At 34.6% G+C, this 20,429-nt stretch overlaps 1 protein-coding gene across 2 annotated transcripts in view; it reads right to left on the reverse strand.

The window, feature by feature from the left end:
• LOC116412753 (B-cell receptor CD22-like) overlaps positions 1-20,429 on the reverse strand; it is a 517,626-nt gene that overhangs the window by 376,208 nt on the left and 120,989 nt on the right. The window contains exon 2 of one of the 2 annotated variants that reach the window (XM_052891826.1): positions 974-996. The exons of the other annotated variant lie outside the window; for it this stretch is intronic. The gene's annotated coding sequence lies outside the window, so the exon portion shown is untranslated. The remainder of the gene's footprint in view (positions 1-973; positions 997-20,429) is intronic. 2 annotated transcript variants of the gene reach the window in all.

Genomic DNA, 20,429 nt, shown 5'->3' on the forward strand with positions numbered 1-20,429 from the left:
TCCTGAGGACTCAGGTGTTATTCCTCTGTACCCAGTAAATTGACGCCATATCCCACCCTTCAAACCAAAACACAGCCATGCAAACAAAACTGCTTCACGGTTGAAACACGAATATTATATCATCATGATAAGTTTTTTTTAACTGTCCAATACTGAATATAAGCTCCTTCCTTGGGGAGTTTTACCAGTGGTTGCTATACTCGGCAGGTGGATTGGCAACCGCAGTTAGGCTTTAGAAAAGGTTTAAGAGAGACGTTCTTCCCATCCTTTGCCCTCCATTAGTCGCCTCTTATCCCACGGAAAAGGAACGGGTGGACTATTCTGTACTGGAACCACGCGTCTATATTATATATAGGAATTCAATATATCCATTACTGGGCAAATATACAGATATTGGCTCGGCTGGGTAGTTGTATGGAAAACTATGCCATATCTTTTCATTCAAAATACCTGAAAGTTTGAAGACGAAGATCTTTAACCAATGTGTGTTACCAAAAATGACCTATGGAACCAAAACATGGTCCAGGCTGCCCGTATGCAAAAGCTCTAAGTTACTCAGCTATCTAAGAAGAGGGATACGCTCAGAGTTTCTTTATGTGACAGAATCCGAAATGAGCATATCCGCAAAAGAAACAAAGTGATCAACATAGCTTGAAGGATAAGCAAGCTGAAGTGAAGAGCTGGTCACATAGCTCTAAGAATAGACAACTGATGGAAAAGAAAGGTTTTGGGGTGGCGACCCTGTACAGATAGATAGTGTAGGACGATCCCTCACAAGATGGAACGTTGAACTTAAATGCGTTGCAAGGAGTCAGTGGATGCAGGTGGCTCAGGAACGTTCCTTCTGGTGGTTTATAGGGGAGGCCTGCGTTCAGCAGTGGACAGATAACGGCTGATATGATGATGATGATGATGATGATGATGATGATGATGATGATGATATAGATATTGCGGTACTCAACCTTACTCATACCTCTTTGTGTAATGTTGTCATACCTGTAACAATAGAAGACAATATTATTATTACCACTTCATTGTATCAACTACTTGTGCTTCCGACTTCGTTCACATATACTATAAAAATTCCGTCACATTATTTTTGTAGGATCTATTCACACTTTTCTTTTTTACGCCATCTAGCGTCTAGTAGAGTTTTTTTGAACGTGCTAAAATTTGGATATATCCGTCAGATTTCAAAAAATATTTTTGTATTTGATAGTTCATTTATTAAGGGAATTTATAATAATAAATGTAATAAATAAATAATAAACTGCTGAATAATCTGAAAGTACATATATCCTTTCAGATAAACAAATTTTCTAACAAATGACGAAGTTAATAACAAATATAAAAAATACAATTAAATTGAGAACTTTCTCCTTTTTTAAAATTGGCAGAAGGTAAAAGTTGTGTAGATAATTAAATAAATTATTATTTTTTAATGTCAAACATCTTTACACAATAATCATCAGTGCTGTAACAATTATTGACTAAAATGATGTAGAACGAAATGATGATGGGGATTACAGTGGCCATTATACATTCCATCAACGAGCAATACTAATACTCGTCCCAGGATGTTTCCGTTTAAAACACGAAGTTAAATTAACTTTAGAACTGTCATGTAAACAGAATTTAAAACTTTCTTTTGATCTCAATTTATACAACTAGTTACCATCTGACACTACGGCGGATCTACGGCGAGGCAATTAAAAAGTTTAAATTAGAAATAGACTCAAAATCTTTGATATTAAAGATGAGGATTGCATGACAGGTTTTAATTGGGGTGACGATATAAAAAAATATATATAATTAATCAACTTTAATTGCAGACTTAAATTTGAATAAACATTACTTTATAAAACACGAATCGAGTTAATTTTATTTTACCCCCAATACTTACATTAAAATTATGATACTTGTCATATATTTCCTTTTATTTTCAAAGTGAAGACAAAAAGAAAATTTGTTTTTAAAACGAGATATATAAAATAAATATAAAGGTATCATCATAAATATAATTGTAAATAATGAGTGGCAAACGAATCCATCGATGGAATCGTAATGGCTAACGATATCATAAAGTAATAAGGACGACGATGCATAATAGTATAGTGTACTGTAGTGTAGTGTAGTATAGTATAGTATAGTGTAGTGTAGTGTAGTGTAGTATAGTATAGTGTAGTTAAGTACAGTGTAGTATAGTGTAGGTAATGAAACCATAAGGTAGAAAGATACAACGACGTCCAATATCTCATTCCAACTCATTGGATTCGCTCGTTATAAGGATTCCGTCAATGAATTTGTTCGCCATTTGTCCAAGTGGGCTGTTCACTTTCTTTCATTCTCCATATAGATATAGTGTAGTGTAGTACAGTGTAATATATTATAGTAGAGTGTAGTACATAAGAGTATAGTACAGTCCATATTCTGTTTTAATAGACTTTAAAGAAAAGGTAGAATGAGACTGCAACGTCCGATGTCTCATTCCAAGTGACTGGCTCGCTTGCAATAATGATTCCATCGATGGATTCCACTTGTCTAAGTTAGTTGTTCTCAGTCTAACCTATTATCTCTTTTTGGTGCTTCTTCACCGTTAGCGCAGGCGTTAACCATTTCATTTTCAACCATAAAAAAGGACATTGATAAAGAATGTACCTCAGTCTAACTACATGAAGATTTACAGAACCGAAAAAGAAAATTTGTCTGCGAATTGAGCCTTCTGTGTACAGACTATAAACATAAGAATAATACCTTATTCATATGCCATAAACGTACCATATTCTTTCCACTTACTGTCATGTTACAAAAGTTATTTATTGTTGGCAACCCTCATCCACACTAAACCCATTCGAAAATGCCTTCTTTAATGCTGTTTTTGTTAGTGGTCAAAACTTTTTTATGTGGCTTCTAGAATAGGAAAATTCTTATTCCGATATGCGAGTGCATCGACAATTTTGTACTGATTTACACAATAATTTTTATAATCTATGGTTTTTTTTTAAATAGATGATAATGGAATGTTTTTTTATGAGTGGAAATGGAATGGTAATTTCGCCAGCGCTATCACTTTACATTGGTGAGGCAACCATAAAAGTGTAAGGCAATTAGCTCATCGTGACGAATTCTACAAGAAATGTGATGCTTTCTCACTGATCACTCTTCACTAATATCCTGCCAACGTATACCAATATTTCAAACATGGGCACCAGAATTACCATACATTTATCGTTCTTAAAAAGAAATGTTTAGCAGTAGATAATTATTTAAGTTAGTTAATTTTTTTTTTGTTATTATTATTATTTCACCCGATAACAGTCCACTGCGGAACATAAGCCTTCCTCATAAAGCTAGTTTTGCAAGTAGTTGCCACGCTTGGCGTGCGAATTGGCAACCGCAGTTAGGTTTTTAGAAATAGATAGATACTCTTTGTTTCCTCCAAAAGATTACAATGTTATAGAGATGTTTTAAGTGGGACGCTGCTGCCCTTCCCTACACCATAAACTTCCTTTGTCGCCTCTTACGACACCCACGGGAAAGGAAGGGGTAGTCCATTCTAAGCCGGGACCTACACGGCTAATTATACATAACTGAAATAAATGAAGCAAAACTTTTAACAGCAAGCACTTTTTGTATTAAAATAAAACAATTTTTCCTTATAAAGAGCCTTTATCAAAACATCAATCGGACAAAAGGTCGCACCACGCTTATATTATATTTGCAAGCGAACTATCCATCTGGAGCATTCCATTTGCTTTATTACAATTCCTATACAATATTAGGGAGACAGGAATGTAGGTCGCGAAGGTCCTTTGGAGAGACTATTAAATGAAACTAAACCAAGCGGTCCCATCTGCGTCGCATCACTTCTTTAATTACCTAAGCCGGATAAATTACAGTTTTGGGTTTATTACGGTGACAGTGAGGGGAATACGAGGTAACGAGCACTTTTACCATCGCGCCAATCCGGTTATCAAAGTTATGGGGTCATATCATGTGCGTCCCATCATGATTCATGGTATTTTATTTTCTTTACTGAAACAGTTTAAATATTATCTAAAATGTAATCTGTACAATAATAAATATAATCTGATCTGTATAATATCAATATTATAAAAAGGAAAGATTTGACTGTTTGTTTGTAATAGATAAATTTAATAACTACTAGAAATATACTATAAATTTAATAACTTACTAACTAAAACCAGTTCCTATCTACTTTATACTATACTATACTATATATATATATATATATATATATATATATATATATATATATATATATATATATATATATATATATATATATATATATGACTGAATATGTTTTGAATGGGCGAAGATGGAATGGTAATCCCGCCTGCGCTATTGGTATACGCTGGAGTACCAGTAAAGGGTGACAGGTGAGGATAAATGTAGGTCAGTTGGTCCATAGTGATCAACTGAACAAGAATTACTTAACCACTACGATTTCTAGGGGAAATCGCTTGGACATTGACCTGATAAGTCCGCCATGTACGCCATATTTGTACTAATGATTAAAAATAAATAAATAGGATGTACTGCAATGGGGCTATTAAATTTCATTACTAACAATCCCTTTCCCCTCAAGAAAATATATTAATACTAGTATATTAAAAAAGTGGAAGGATTTGATTATACTAAATCGATTTTTAAACTCCTTTACACACAGGAAACTACATTATGAGCGAATAACATGGGTTGTATCTTATTTTCAAAAAGTTGTATAAAGCCGGGGCGTATCGCTGGTATAGGATATATTTCTATACTAGATGTGATACAATTAAATGTTCAAGAAAGGTGTTATTAAAACTCAGACCAATGCTTAAGTGCAGAAGATTCCCAGATATTGGAATAGAAGAGGAAATACAATACCTAAGTTAATATTGGCCGTCTCTTAATAAATAGCAATAAGGATAATGCTGGATGACAGAATAGTAATGTCTTAGATTATATAGATAGAGTATCGAGTGTAAAAAAACGCGTCAACTTTTACTTAGCTAAAGGTAAATTAGTTTACACTTTATTTACCAGAGGGAGACTTTGTACAAAAGTCGTTTGCTTAGGTACCTCTGTCTCATTCGTGTTTCAACCGTGAAGCAGTTGTATTGCATGACTGTGTTTCGGTTTGAAGGGTGTGATAGGGTGGTGAATTTACATTGTATAGAGGAATACCACCTGAGTCCTCAGGAATAGCAACGCATGGGGGGTATCATGGATGAAACAGTATACTCTGTTATATCCATGGTACTGCTCATGTCTATAGGCGACGATTACCACTATCAATCAGGTGGGCTGTCAGCTTGATTGCCATTCTAAATTGTATAAAAAACACTTTTATTTATACTAAAATAAACGCACTTTATTTTTAGTGTTGCAAGTACTAAGATTAAAAATTTCCCAGATTTTACTTTCCAGACTAGAATTAGAAACTATTTTTTTTTCTATAATATAAATCTACAAATTTAAGTGTTTCGAGGTGGATATGAATAATAATCTGACTCCAATTTTAAATGATTATATTTTAAAAGTTACAAATAAATTTTATGCGCATGTCCTATGTAGTGGACGTCGAAAGAGGTACAGGCGAGCCAACCTCAATTGGACAGCGAGCCGATCGCTAGTGTTGTGCGCCGACATTAAGTATTGTTTACAAATTAGAATACGTGCATATAAATAAAATAGCGGCCGTTCTCAATTGTTTAAAAACCAAAACATATTTTATGTTCTTTATTCAGTATATTTTATAATATATAAATCAAAATATAGTATTATATAAATCAAAGTATTCAGTAAAAATAAGATAATCATAACAAATCGTTATGGACTATTTATTTGTTTTTTTTTTTTTTTAAATGAATGATAATGGAATGGTAACCCGCGCTGTCGGTATACACCGGCGGGGCACCAGTGAAGGATGATAGGTGAGGATGAAGTAGGTTAGTTAGCCCATCGTGACGAATTCAACAAGAATTGTTCACGATGGTTTCCAGGGGGAACCACGTGGAGGTCGACCTAATAAGGTATATTACTAGCAATGGGGCTGTCAGACTCATTGCTAACAATCCTTTTTCCCCCTTATTTATTTGGTTCTTTCTAATATATTATAAGAATTTTGTATCGTTTTTATTTTTCAATTTAACCCATTAATATATTTTCCCCATATAATTAGTAAAAAAATATAAATTATGATAACCCTCTACACGAAGTATGGATAATAAATTTGACCTGTTTTTAGCGAAGCATTTATGTAAGGAGAAACTATCTATATAATCAAAGAGTGTAGTGTAGTATAGTATAGTATAGTATAGTCTAGTATAGTATAGTGTAGTATAGAGTAATGCTGCGTAGTGTAATGCAGTGTAGTGTAATGTAGTGTAGTGTAGTGTAGTGTAGTGTAGTGTAGTGTAGTGTAGTGTAATGTAATGTAGTGTAGTGTAGTGTGGATAGTATAGTGTAGTCTATATTCTGTTTTAATAGGAATTAATAAACTTGGGTAAATTGCTTTTGATAATATTATCACAGAAATGTTCGGAACAAATGAAATTAGTTACAAATCGAATTTTTCAACCAATTAATCTATTTTTCATTTGTACTATTCTACTACTGGACATTAGTAGACTGTATTATAGTCAGATCAATTATTCATTTATTTACATCTTCATTAAGTTTCATTGAAACACACTTATATTGCTGTACAGGTATTACAGTACGACAAGCTTTTGTAACTTTATACATATTAATTGTAGCATAATTAGTTACAAGTTAGATACTGTTTCTGACAATGAACTGTCTATGAATTCAGAAATCGGTGTCTAGTATTAATAATGAAGATACTTGTCTATGAACTAAACATGAAGTTTCGTTTTCAATACAAATTATTAAAATTGTTTGTCAGTCTGGTAATTTTGACGCTACTTACAAATGACGGAAGTTCTCAATTCGTCTGGATATTTATGTGATTATGTTACGCCAATTTTTAACCAATATTGTATTGCCTTTAAAAAGAAGGAAATTTACAATCCCAATGTTTTTTTTTGTGTTTATTACGCCATGAACTCCATCATTTATAGACCGATTTGGAAAATCCTTTTATCTCCGTTATTATTATTGGTGAAGTATTATTTTTAATTACCACCACCAGCTATTTGGTGGTGCCATAACTGAAAAATAGATATTTTTTTGTGGAATATTTAAATTATTCTTGTTTGATGTCGTTTGAACAAAATATATATTTATTTTGTTGAAATTTTACAGAGCAAACGTTAGTGAACAAAATGGAATAAACTTGTTATTTAATTTGGAACTTAACCGTGTGTGTTAAAGTTTTGATGAGTGGCGCGACCGAGCGACTGAACTCGTAATAAACTTGGAATTACACGCGTCAACATGACTTTTAAAACAGTTAAAGGACGTTTTAAGGGCATTGCTTCAATGACCTGATTTCAGAAATAAAATGGAAATGATGTTTATTCAAATAGACTTATTTACAAGTTTATTTAAATTATCACTTCATCAACTGACTTCAAAAAAAGGAAAGATTTTTTTATTTTGTTACCTCATAACTTCGTTAGTTGTAAACGGATTTGAACTTGATTTATTCCATCCATCATCATCATCATCCCTAGTATTGCAGGTGTCCATAAGCTACAGGGTTCATTTAAAAACAGACAGACTAAATGCTCGATTGGCAACGTGTTATTAAAAGAATTACCCATTTCTAATATATGGGCGTAAGAAGTTGCCGGAAGAAGCCGATATAAATAAAAATCATTGCATCATTGAGTCATCATATCAGCCTTTTACTGTCCACTGCTGAATATAAGCTTCTCCCTTGGAAGGTTTCGCCAGTACTTTGACAATTGCTGGCAAAACCCTCCAAAGAGGAAGGCTTATGTTCAGCAAATGGACGTTAATGGCTGAAATAATAAAATAGTAATAAGAACTAGTCTTTTTTCACTAGTTATTCAGCTGCATCATATATATAAGCCACATTGCCTAGGATATCTATAAGAAATCGTTGCTTTCTGCATAACTTAGTCCACAGGAATGGCAACGCATGAAGCATTATGAGCGACGCAGTATACTCCGTTTTGTCCATGGTACTATTCATGTCATGACGGTTACCACTTTCCATCAGGTGAGCTGTCAGCATGTCATTTTATGTTCCATAGAAAAAAAAACTAGCTGTCACATGTTACAATAAATTCAAAATAAATAGATAAATGAATTAATAACGTGCCAATAAATAAAACAGTCCATTTGGAAAATGTCGAAGGATTTAGAACGTGACTTCGCTGGACCTTCAGAGGCGTCAAATTTCCTATCAGCTTAACAAGAACGTCTTTTCCGAAAATCATATTTCCCAGAGAATATCTTGCATTGAAAGGGACTCTTTATTGAGTTGCACTGCGTCAGAAATGTCTGTGAATCTCGAATTCAATAGATGATTCTTTTTGTTAGATACATTCATATTTTATTCAATATAATTAAGGAAGACCTTACTGGTATAGCGGTATGCACACCGCCTTACTGTTCAACGGACGTGGGTTTGATTCTTACGCAATCCAAATATGCAAACTTGTTTACCTAAGTGTTTAATATATAATTCATCGCCATCATTATAATAGCCATTAACTGTATACTGCTGAAGATAGTCCTCCACCATAAGAAAGGTTTTACCAGTAGTTTGCCGGGATACAGAGGAATAACACCTGTGTCCTCAGGAATGGCAACGCACGGGGGTATCATGGGCGAAACAGTATACTGTGTTATGTCCATGGTACTGCTCATGTCTGTAGACGACGGTCACCACTTTCCATCAGGTGGACCGTCAGCTTGTTTGCCATTCTAAGTTGTTTAAAAAAATAATTGCCACGCTTGGTAGGTGGTGAGTGTCACCTATAAGCATGAGCAATACTATGAACACAACAGAGTATACTGTGTCACCCACGTTAATCCTCATGCGTTGCCATTTCTGAGGACTAAGGTGTATTGAAACTTTAAGTGTAATTGTACCCTATAATTGTACTGCTATTTCCCACACTTCAAATCGAAACAAAGGCATGCAAACAATTGTTTCATGGCAGAAACACTAATGAGACAGAGGTACACAAAGTTGACGACTTTTGTACAAAATCACCATCTGATTTTGTTACAAATTTAATATCTAGGAAATTTGCCTCTAACCTCAAAGTTGAAAACTCTTATTAGGACCCACATGATATGGTTTGCAACGGTTATCCACTCTAACTGAGCTAGAATTCAGTTTGTGCAAACTACGTGCAAAGTTCTTGTCTGAATTCTAATGGGTTTAAATTTTATCAACTTTTGTCAATTTAAACACTTTTTTACACCTGAAACTGGTTTATTTCAAATAAATACCATAACATATTCTAATATAACATATAAGATACCATGTTCCAATATGATTGATGGGGGAAAAGACATAGTAATTAGAAGGTTAGAACTTGATATCAATATACCATATCAGGTCGACCTCCACGCGGTTTCCTCTGGAAACTATCGTGACTAATTTATTGTTGAATTCGTCACGATGAGCTAACTGACCTGCTTCATCTTTACCAATCATCTCTCACTGGTGCCCCACCAGTGTATACCAATAGCGCAGGCGGGGTTACCATTCCATTGTCATTCATTAAAGAAAAAATTACTAATGTCATATCTAGTCAACAAATTACATATTTTTACGTATTTCGTGTTTTGTTTTTTTTTTTTTTAATCTACAGTTAACATTTCCTTGTAACCTTGTACGTGTGGATTTTAGAAATAAGAAAATAAATCAAATACATTAGAATAGAATAATAATCTAAATCTTTATTCGAATAGACTTGTTTACAAGCTCTTTTAAATCATATTTTTTTAACGATTGCACTGCTGGGTTCGGAACGTTGTTTTCTGCTGAGAAGAACTCGCAAGAAACTCAACAGTTAATCGTTTCAAATTATTATGTACAAGATAATTTTATATTTGCGTGAGTACTTATAATTAGAATTAAGTTCTATTTATATGTTTATACTTACAGATGTCGTATGATACACCAAACTTTAAGTTAGAACTTATGAAACAACTGTGTGAAGCACATCCAATTTGGTATGGACGTTTTTAATTTTGCGGGGGTTTCGCCAGTAATTGCTACACTCAGCAAGCGATTTAACAACCACTGTTTGGGCTAGTTTAATGATGATAATCCGATACCGGTTGCATCGCACGGCTTGAAGGTCGTTTCACCACATAAGAGAGTGCTGTCGCATCGCACCTGAGCGCAACTATGTTCAGATTGATAAAAAGAAAAAAAAAAGCAATATGGCGTTGGCGCGAAAAGTGATGACGGGTTGTTAGCAGCATACGCTCTATTTTCTGTATTTATTTTATAATAAAAGAGATATAAAGTGAAATTCATAGTTCGCTACGACGTGGTTTTGTGTGCAACTTGTTATATTTCATAATAAGACTAAATTTCTATTAATGTAAAAATTGATATGTGTGTCATGGACATGTGAAGTACCCGACATTACGCCACCCTATTCAAATACAACATTTGTGCGTGCTCCGGAGCCAGTGAGGATCCTTAGCTGCGCCGTGGAGAAAGACAGCAAACCTAGGAGGCAGGTGAACCAGCACATCAAAGAGGTACGATTAATTTAAGTTGTTGCGAACGGCATACCGGTCTAGGAAAGTCATTGTTAACCGCCCTCTCTGTCGACTTTTAGTTTTTCGCCCATACAACCACAATGCCGCCCATTTCACGACCACTGAGTTCCTTTAGTGGCCTACGACACTTACAGGATAGGAAAAGGTGGATTACTCTATGCCGGGACCACACGGCACAGAATGACCTTCTATTATAATGTTCATGAATTCGTCACGTCATATTAAGTGTTGGACTAAACATTACCTCTTTTCTGTTCTGAACAGAGTTTTGTTTTCTGTTCTGAAAAAGTATACGAAAACTCCCATTTAGAAAATTTAAAGATTCATTAAAGCATTGGCTTGTTGAGGAGTCCTTTTACAGTATGCAAGAGTTTTTGATACAAAAAGGTAAACAACCTACGTGAATTACCTATCGTGGTACAATGCAGCTGTTATCAATAGTCCATGATTTGACAGTGACATTTCTTTCTTTTTATTGTTGACAAGTGTCTGACATTTTTGATGTATTTTTTTTTATATAACATTTCGAATTTTAATGACTTATTTAACATTTATTCTTTTTAAGTTTTAATATTTGCATGCCTAATTATGGCGAAATGTGAGGACTTATACTTATTGTAACATCTATACACTTACCATGTTTCTTGTAAATAAATAAATAAATAACACTTTTTAAATTAATAAATAAATAAATAAATAATCTTTTTCAATCATCATCACCATATCAGCTATTAACTATCCACTGCTGAACACAAGCCTTGAGGTTTTTGCCAGTAGTTGCCACTTTTGGCAGGCGGATTGGCAACCGCAGTCAGGTTTTAGAGATGTATTAAGGGGGCGCTGTTGCCATCCCTCGCTATCCCTTAGTCGGCTTTTACGACACCTACGGGATAGGAAGGGGTGGCCTATTCTATGCCGGGACCATACGGCCAGTCTTTTTTTAATTATTGTCCTTAAGTAATACAAATATACTTCAAGGACGATAATAATAATAATAACTGAAATAAATATACAGACAGACAAACTAAAATTCTAAAAATATAGATGGTGTCAAATAAGTATCGATACAATCCGTCTAATACTAAACGGGTACCGTAGCCTGCAACGCCAGGGACTTCGCTGGCCCTTAAAAACTTTATTACGCTCTTTTTGAAGGACTCCACGCTACTCTCTAGGGAGAACCTTTGCAGGTAAATCATTCTATTTGATTATTCGCGGAAGGTAACTGTTCAGAAACCACACTGTGCGTGTTCAGTTTAGGTTCTAGAGTAAAGGATGAATTACCTGTCGACGGCGAGCAGTATTAATGAAACCTGGGTGTGGGCATTATATTAATTAATTCCTTAGAACACAATTAATCTATTATACAAGCTATAAATAATTATATATTGAAAAATTAATTTATGTAAAATTTAATTTTGCCGTGTGGTCCCGGCATAGAGTGGACCACCCGTTCCTTTCCCGTGGGTGTCGTAAGAGGCAACCAAAGGAGCTTAATTATTGAGAGATAAGCAGTAGCTAGTGTTGCCAGATCCGATTTGTTCTAAATCAGTACATGAGGTAAAAAAATCGGGATTTAGGGTTTCAGATTGGGACAGTAAACAAAAAAAAGGGGTTTTTAATTCTAGGTTCAAATTATTGCGTTTTAAATTACTAGTGCAAGTATAGTATTATATTAATTAGCTAAATTAAATATGTATTTAATCTTACATAACAAGTAATCAGTCTTGTTGGACTAATAGAAATTATAAAATAAAAACGTACTTTAAGTGTAAATATACATAATACGTAGCGTAAATATACATTTTTGTTTTATAAACAAGCTTTTTCATTTTTGATTAATCGGGACATTTAGCGTCCCGATCAGGTACAAATCGGGACGCGTCCCCAGACCCCTGAAAATCGGGACGTCCCGCGCAAATCTGGACACCTGGCAACACTAGCAGCAGCGTTTCTTTTAAAACATCATCAAAGCCTAACTACGGTTGCCAACTTGTCAGCCAAGGGGGAAAGGGATTGTTAGCAATGGAGTTTTACATTCCCATTGCTAACAATATGCCCTATTAGGTCGACCTCCACGTGGTTCCCCCTGGAAACCCTCGTGAACAATTCTTGTTGAATTCGTCACGATGGGCTAACTGACCTACTTCATCCTCACCTATCATCCTTCACTGGTGCCCCGCCGGTGTATACCGATAGCGCGGGTGGGGTACCATTCCATTATCACACATAAAAAAAAACCTGTCAGCCAAGCGTGCCAATTACTGGCAAAACTCTCCTTATTGAAAAGCCTATGTTTAGCAATAGATAGTTTACGGCATACCTTCTATTATAATATTCATGAATTCGTCATGTCATATCAAGGGAAAGACCAAAAATTACCCCTCATCTGTTTTGTATAATTCTAAATAATAAATATGCCTTTTTCCTTATCGTCCTTGAAGTCTATTAACAATTGTATTTTTCATATAAAACTTGGGTTACACGAGGAGAGTTAGGAGAATAGATACCTTTTGATAACAAAGAATTTGGTCATAACAATAACGCGATATAGATAACGGTGTATGAAGTCACGTTTTATTTACAGCCCTACAAATTCAATATGTCGTTGCCAAGTTTGTATTGCAATACCTTGATTTGTCACAGAATGCTGGGGTGATCGCTTAATAGTGGCACTTTAGCGGGTGATTAGGAGTTATTTTAGTGGTTTTCTGATTCTAAGAAAGATATATATTTTAACTACTCTTCTTGTTACTAGCTAAATCTACTTTCTAATGATGCACTGAAATAATAATAAATGGCTTATTTCTTCCACGAAAATTTGTACTAAATAGTTTATTTCTTTAGAGGGGTTGTGGGAGTTGGAGCCTGAACTAGGTTATGAAGCCTGTATCTCAGATACCAGGCCCCACTTTTCGAAGTATAAACGGCACATATATAATATATAGATAAGTTAGGCAGGGGAGGTTGTAGTAATTAATAATGCTGATTGTGTGTCTCAACAGGTTTTTGGAAATATATTGGATTATATGATTATACATGTGTGTAATATTTTGTGTTTTGTGTTGTCATGTTTTTTTACATGTTAATTTTAAATTGCTATGAAAGATGTATGCGTGTATGAATGTGATGTGATTGTATGTATGAGAGCATTGGAAATAAATAACCTCAAGAATATTAGAATGTACATAACCATGTACATAATCAGGAATAAAAACGCATCGATCAGCGACATAAAAATTGGAAATATTTGAATTTAGAATGCGCAATTGTATTAGACGTATGATCCAGACATAGAATAGGCCACCCTTTCTTTTCCCTTGGGTGTCTTGAGAAGCGCCAAAGAGACTCTAGTGGACGACAGATGGGTAGCAGCGTCCTTCTTAAAACCGTCTGCCAAGCGTGATTACTATTGGCAAAACCCGTCCTATAGGAAAGGCATGTGCTCAGCAGTGGACAATTAAAAGCTGATATTATGATGACGAATCGTGACATGAATGAATGGAGTTACAGAATTGTCTTTATCAACCAGGCTTCACACTGTAAAAAACTATTTTGGATCCACAAATAAAAAAACTATTTCATTGAAACAAACTCTAGTTGGTTTTTGTTTTATCCGCTACCGCTTAACACTATGCTGGCACCTGAACAAACGTTAACACCTCACCTGATAAGACGTTCCACTTCCCCACCTTTACTGATTGGGGAAAACGATTCCTGCGGTTTTTTCCTTTTCGCGAAACCATAAAAAAGGGCACTATTAGACGAATTGCTGAGACACGGGTAGGACTGTTTTATTTGTCTTCTTATTTTAACAAACTATCTCTATCCTACGGCTTCTCTCGTAGTTATTATTATATGGATGATAATTAAATGGTAACTTCGCCTACGCTGGCGGTACACTGGCGGGGCACCAGTGAGTGATGACAGGTGAGGACGAAAGCAGGTCAGTTGGCCCATCGTGACGAATTCAACAAGAATTAACCACGAAGGTTTCCAGGGGAAACCGTGTGGAGGTCGATCTGATATCGCTAGTACTAGGTCAGTTAGACCACATTATTAGCAATCCCTCTCCATCATCGCCCGTAGTACCATCATGATGTTAAATATCCTATTTAAGAAATGAGCTACCAAATGTAAATGAATATTTTAAATCCAATTGGTAGTTCTAGAGATTAGCGCGTTCAAACAAACAAACCTCTTAATTTTTTCAATTGAACTTATTCATTAAAATCATTAATTTAGATTATTGATTTAGGAGAGGCATAACAAACCTTGAAATGCCTGAAGATCTTTCTAAGAACCGTCTCGATCACGTAGGCTTTCAAACAAAAAATCGCACGAATGGACTAATGTCCATTCGTTTAGGAGCTATGAAGCCAGAGATAGACATACAGAAAAAAATACAACATGACTTTTTACATCATGGGTTAAAAAGCAATAGTGGTGATGATCACAGAAACAAGGTCAAATTTTTAATTTACCTTCTACAGAAATATCTTAAGGCTGTTGAGTAAAGTACATTTATTTCCAAAATACTTATTAAAGTTAGAGATTTATTTGAGTTTCCGCAAAGTATTTTTATTATTTGAGGTAATTTTCAAATTCTCATCTAAGTTTCTTTCACTTGTGTTAGTATGTTACCGGATCACGTTGCCATTTCTGAGTCGATATTCACAATTCTTTAACAGTAACAAAAATAAAAAATAAACTTTTTTGTCATTAAAATGAATTATACCTATTAGGTAGATGGCACTTGCCTTGTTAATTGCAGAGCAAAAAACTGCTTACTAACTGCTAACTTATATACACGCGACATCGCGTTCGAAATAAAAAAAAAATAATTTAACTTCTCTTCATTCGCGACTTCAATACATTCAAAAATCATCTCAAATAGTACGTGCATCCCAAAATTTTGCAACGATTGGATGAATCGATAAGGCGTTAAAATATACAAGCAAATACACTCATTTCTTAATTTATAATATTGGTAAGAATGTTTCAACATCCTTACCAATCCATCGACTGATAAATGACGTGATATTTCCTAGATATCCATATCTAGGAAATATCACGTCATTCATCAGTGTGCATGCGTGCGTGCGTGTGTGCTTGCGTGCGTGTGTGCGTGCGTGCGTGCGTGCGGGCACGCGTTCTTGTGTGTGTGCGATCGTGCGTGTTGCATATTCGCAAACGTGCGTGTATGCGTGTCTCCGTGTATGTGTATGTGTGTTCACGACTGAATGCTTTTTTGAGAAGTAAATCTACTTATATTACAGTTATAGATATTAAGAGCTAACTTGTAGAGGGATAAAAGAATATAAGAAAGAACTTCAAAAGGATATATTGTTCAAAGGGAAGCAAATTAGCCGGGATAGTGTTGCGATGTGTTATGCCTTGTTATATTATTATTCGCATTTTCCCTTTGATTTGTCAATTTGACGAGCAGACAAGCTACTCGTGGAATTTTATGTTGAACGATTTAATATTGTAACATGCTTCGGATTCTTTGAAAGGGTTGTCGTCGAAAGAAAAATATTTTTTAGGCTTATCTAACACGGAACATTCTGGAATTTGCATAGACTTGTAGATTATAACAATGAGGTCGAATTAACATAACCTTACTAATATTATAAATGTGAACGTAAGTTTTTTTTTTGTACAATTTAGAATGATAAACAAGCTGACGGCCCACCTCATGAAAAGTGGTAACCGTCACCTATAGAAATGAGGAGTACCATTGGTTTTTTTAATGGGTGATAATGGTATGGTAACCCCGTCTGTGCTATCGGTATACAATGGCGGGGCACCAGTGATAGATGACTAATAAGGATGAAAGCAGGTCAATGAGCCCATCCTGACGAATCCTGAATTCAACTAGAATTAGCCACGATGGTTTCCAGGGGGGACCACGTGGAGATCGACCTGATTGGGTATATTGCTAGTAATGGGGCTATTTGACCCCATTACTAACAATCCCTTTCCTCCCACACCCCATGGGTTGCCATTCCTGAGGACTCAGGTGTTATTCTTCTGTACCCTGTTAACTCACTGCCATATCCCACCCTTCAAACCGAAACCGTGAAACCGTTGTGACTGCACAGCTGTGCAGTCACAACGGTTTCACGGCAGAAACACAAATGGGACAGAGGTACCTAAACAAACGACTTTTGTACAAAGCCTCCCTCTGGTGAGTTTGTTTGATAGAGCCTTAACGGTATAACGAATCACTATGAAATTTGATATGCACGTAGATAGATATAGGCTACTTTTATATCTCGGTTAGTAAACATATCTTTGTCGCGCGGATGAAGTCGCGGGTAAAAGGTAGTTTTTTTTATTTAAAAAATAGGTTACTAAGTTACGTTAAGTGTCTCGATTCGGTTCTATTTGTAATGATTATGTAGCTAATTTTGAATCGATTCTGTTATTTCTTTTTACTACTAACATAATAGAGTTAATTTTCTTGTTAATCCCTTACTAAACGACTGAAGCTGCCTTTTTTAATTGTAGAAAAAAAAAAAACTTATTGCGAAGCAAAATTTACTTTTAGACACGCGATTCTGCGTTCTTAATTAAAACATGTTCAATCTAATGTACATAGAAATTATTCGTAGTTTATCAAGTATTTTATCACAAATGAAGTTGCCATTTTTATGCGAAGAAATATATCAAGTAAATTGTATTTAGCAAAAACATATGTAGACAAATTAGACAGATATGTACTCTCCAAGAGATTACAGTAATAAAATTGTTAAAAATAAAAAGATATAAGAAAAAAGATCACATTGAGAAAATAATGGGCCTTCTTAACGTCGTTTATATATAAATAAGGTTTCTTATACCTTAGAAATTATTCTAATTTATATATGTACAGTACTTTTTGTGCGTACACGTGGATTTTAGAAGTAGGAAGACTGCTTGTTTATTTATTTATACTGTTGCACACATTGAAAAATGTCTACAGGCCGGACTTAATGCCTTATATGTAGCATTCTCTACCAGTCAACCTTGCGTATCAAGATTAACCATACACCAGTTTTTTAAGGTACAATCCGGAATACAACTGCGCCAATGGCTTATAATTTACTGCAGTAGATTTTGCTTAATACCGGAACGTACAAACAGACAAGATTTAAAAAAATATATTTATTAATTTTTCTTAAATACCTCCCATGTTCATCAGTGGACAGATAATGGCTGAGATGATGATGATTACCCATATACAGACATCTTTTAGTTACAATTTTATTATATTGAACTACTTTCAATGTGAAAGCGTATTTGTTTGTATGTTTGTTAACTCTCAGCTATTTAACCGCTTAACCAATCGCAAAGAAATTTACACAATCGCAATTGCTTACACTACTGTAGAATGGAGAAAAACATAGACTACTTTTTATATCCTTTAATCAATTTACCCGATTACGCGGTCAAAGTTAAATATAATTAAAATTAAAGAGCAGTCAATAAATAAGATATATATGTATACAAAGAGATAGATATCCCTGTGCAAAAAAAGCAGATTTGCATCGTAATAAAATCAATGTTGAAAGCATCTTGAGTGACGACCCCGTATGGCCAAACGCAGTGTAGGACGACCCCCCACTAGATGGAGTGACGACCTCAAATGCATTGCATAGAGTCAGTGGATGCAGGTGGCTCAGGACTGTTCCTTATGGCAGTCTATGGTGGAGCCCTATATTCAGCAGTGGATAGATGGTGATGATGATAAAAATTAACGTTTACTAGTGTCAATAAATCAGTTATATTTATTTGGAATAATCTCACTATCCTTATTTTATAACGATAAAAACACGCCGATGGACGATGCGTTTTATAGATTGTATTTATAATATTTATGTGAATAAATACGCTTTTAACACCCGTGGTTTCATAGCTGTGTTTCAGTTTGGTTGGTAATGGTAGTAAAATTATAGGGTAATATTTTATATTACAATAATCAAATTTTACATTTTTTAATGTTGGTCAGAATTTGACAGACGATTTTTAAATTACACGGAAAGTGCCGGCTTTCGAAATTTCTTAAGAGGGAAATTATTGGAGTATGAAATAATTTGAAAGGGAAATTGTTACCGAAGAAATATCTACAGAAAGAAATTGTTGTAGTATGAAATAACTTAAGAAAAAAACTCTTACGGTATGAAATATGTACAGAAGGAAATTATTGCAGTATGAAATAAGATGAGAAGGAAATTATTACAGTATGAAATATCTAAAGAAGAAAATAGTTGCAGTATGAAATAAGTTGAGTGAGAAATAGTTACGGTATGAAATATCTACAGAAAGAAATTGTTGCAGTATGAAGTAAGTTGAGTGAGAAATAGTTACGGTATGAAATATCTACAGAAGGAAATTGTTGCAGTATGAAGTAAGTCGAGTGAGAAATAGTTACGGTATGAAATATCTACAGAAAGAAATTGTTGCAGTATGAAGTAAGTTGAGTGAGAAATAGTTACGGTATGAAATATCTACAGAAGGAAATTGTTGCAGTATGAAGTAAGTTGAGAGAGAAATAGTTACGGTATGAAATATCTACAGTAGGAAATTGTTGAAGTATAAATTTCTTGAAAACAAATTGCAATGTGAATTTTCTTGTGTGAGAAATTACCCCACAATTTCCCTTTTGAGAAAATCCATACGGTATAATTTTCTTTTATAAAAAGGAATTTAGTTTAGTAGTTGCAAATAATATTATTGTTTGTATCGGTCAACAACGTGCTCGCGTGAGAGCTATCACTAATCTAGTACTAATGACTACTAATGTTTGAATGTCGTGAACAATCGATTAACAATTTTAAGCGCCATCTTGAAATACCATCTTAGATTAAGAATATAAATCTTCCAGTAACGGAAAGAAAGTGATAGTCCTAATATCTGTTATCAAGGAGGTGGGGAGCGTGGGCAGCGTGAATTATCAGCATTGGATACTAGTGAGCTAATTTACCTGACTTAATTTACCTGTTTCAACTTCAATGGAAGTTGAACATCATATTTTACCCTATATTCATACAAAGTACTAATCATCATCATCATCATATTAACCATTAACTGTTCACTGTCGAACACAGACTTTCATAAGGCGGGTTTTGCCAGTAGTTGCTACGATTGGCAGGTTGTTTGGCAACTGCAGTTAGACTTTGGTGATGTTTTAAAAGGGTCACTGCTGTCCATCCTTCGATAATAAAAAATACTAATGGGACCCAGTAATCATGTAATATGTCAATCAACTCCCACGTGGTGCTCACTGGAAACTATCGTGGTTAATTGCTGCCGGCTTGATCATGATAGACCAATAGACCTGACTACATTTTCACCTGTCGTCAAACCAATAGTGTAGGTGTGATTATCATTCCATATTTACCCATTAAAATTATACTAAATTAGAAGAAACTAGATTTCACTTGTTTGATATTTAATACATACATAATATAATCAGCTTTAGAAAAGTAATTATCTATACTTAAAAAAAATCTGTAGAGAGGTCAATTCTGTGCATGAAAATATATTTCCAAAATAACTATCAGGTGGTGATTAGTAATCGATACTGGTGCCAAAAATGCACAATCAGTAAAATTTTTGTCTATCTGTATGTTCGTTATAGAAACAAAAACTACTCGACGGATTTTAACGAAATTTGGTACAATTATTCTTCATACTCCTGAGCAAGTTATAGTATACTTTTTATCACGCTACGATCAATAGAAGCAGAG

This window comes from Galleria mellonella, unplaced genomic scaffold, assembly GCF_026898425.1.
Source record: "Galleria mellonella isolate WM207_F2 unplaced genomic scaffold, CSIRO_AGI_GalMel_v1 utg146, whole genome shotgun sequence".
In the NCBI taxonomy this organism is placed as follows: Eukaryota; Metazoa; Arthropoda; class Insecta; order Lepidoptera; family Pyralidae; genus Galleria; species Galleria mellonella.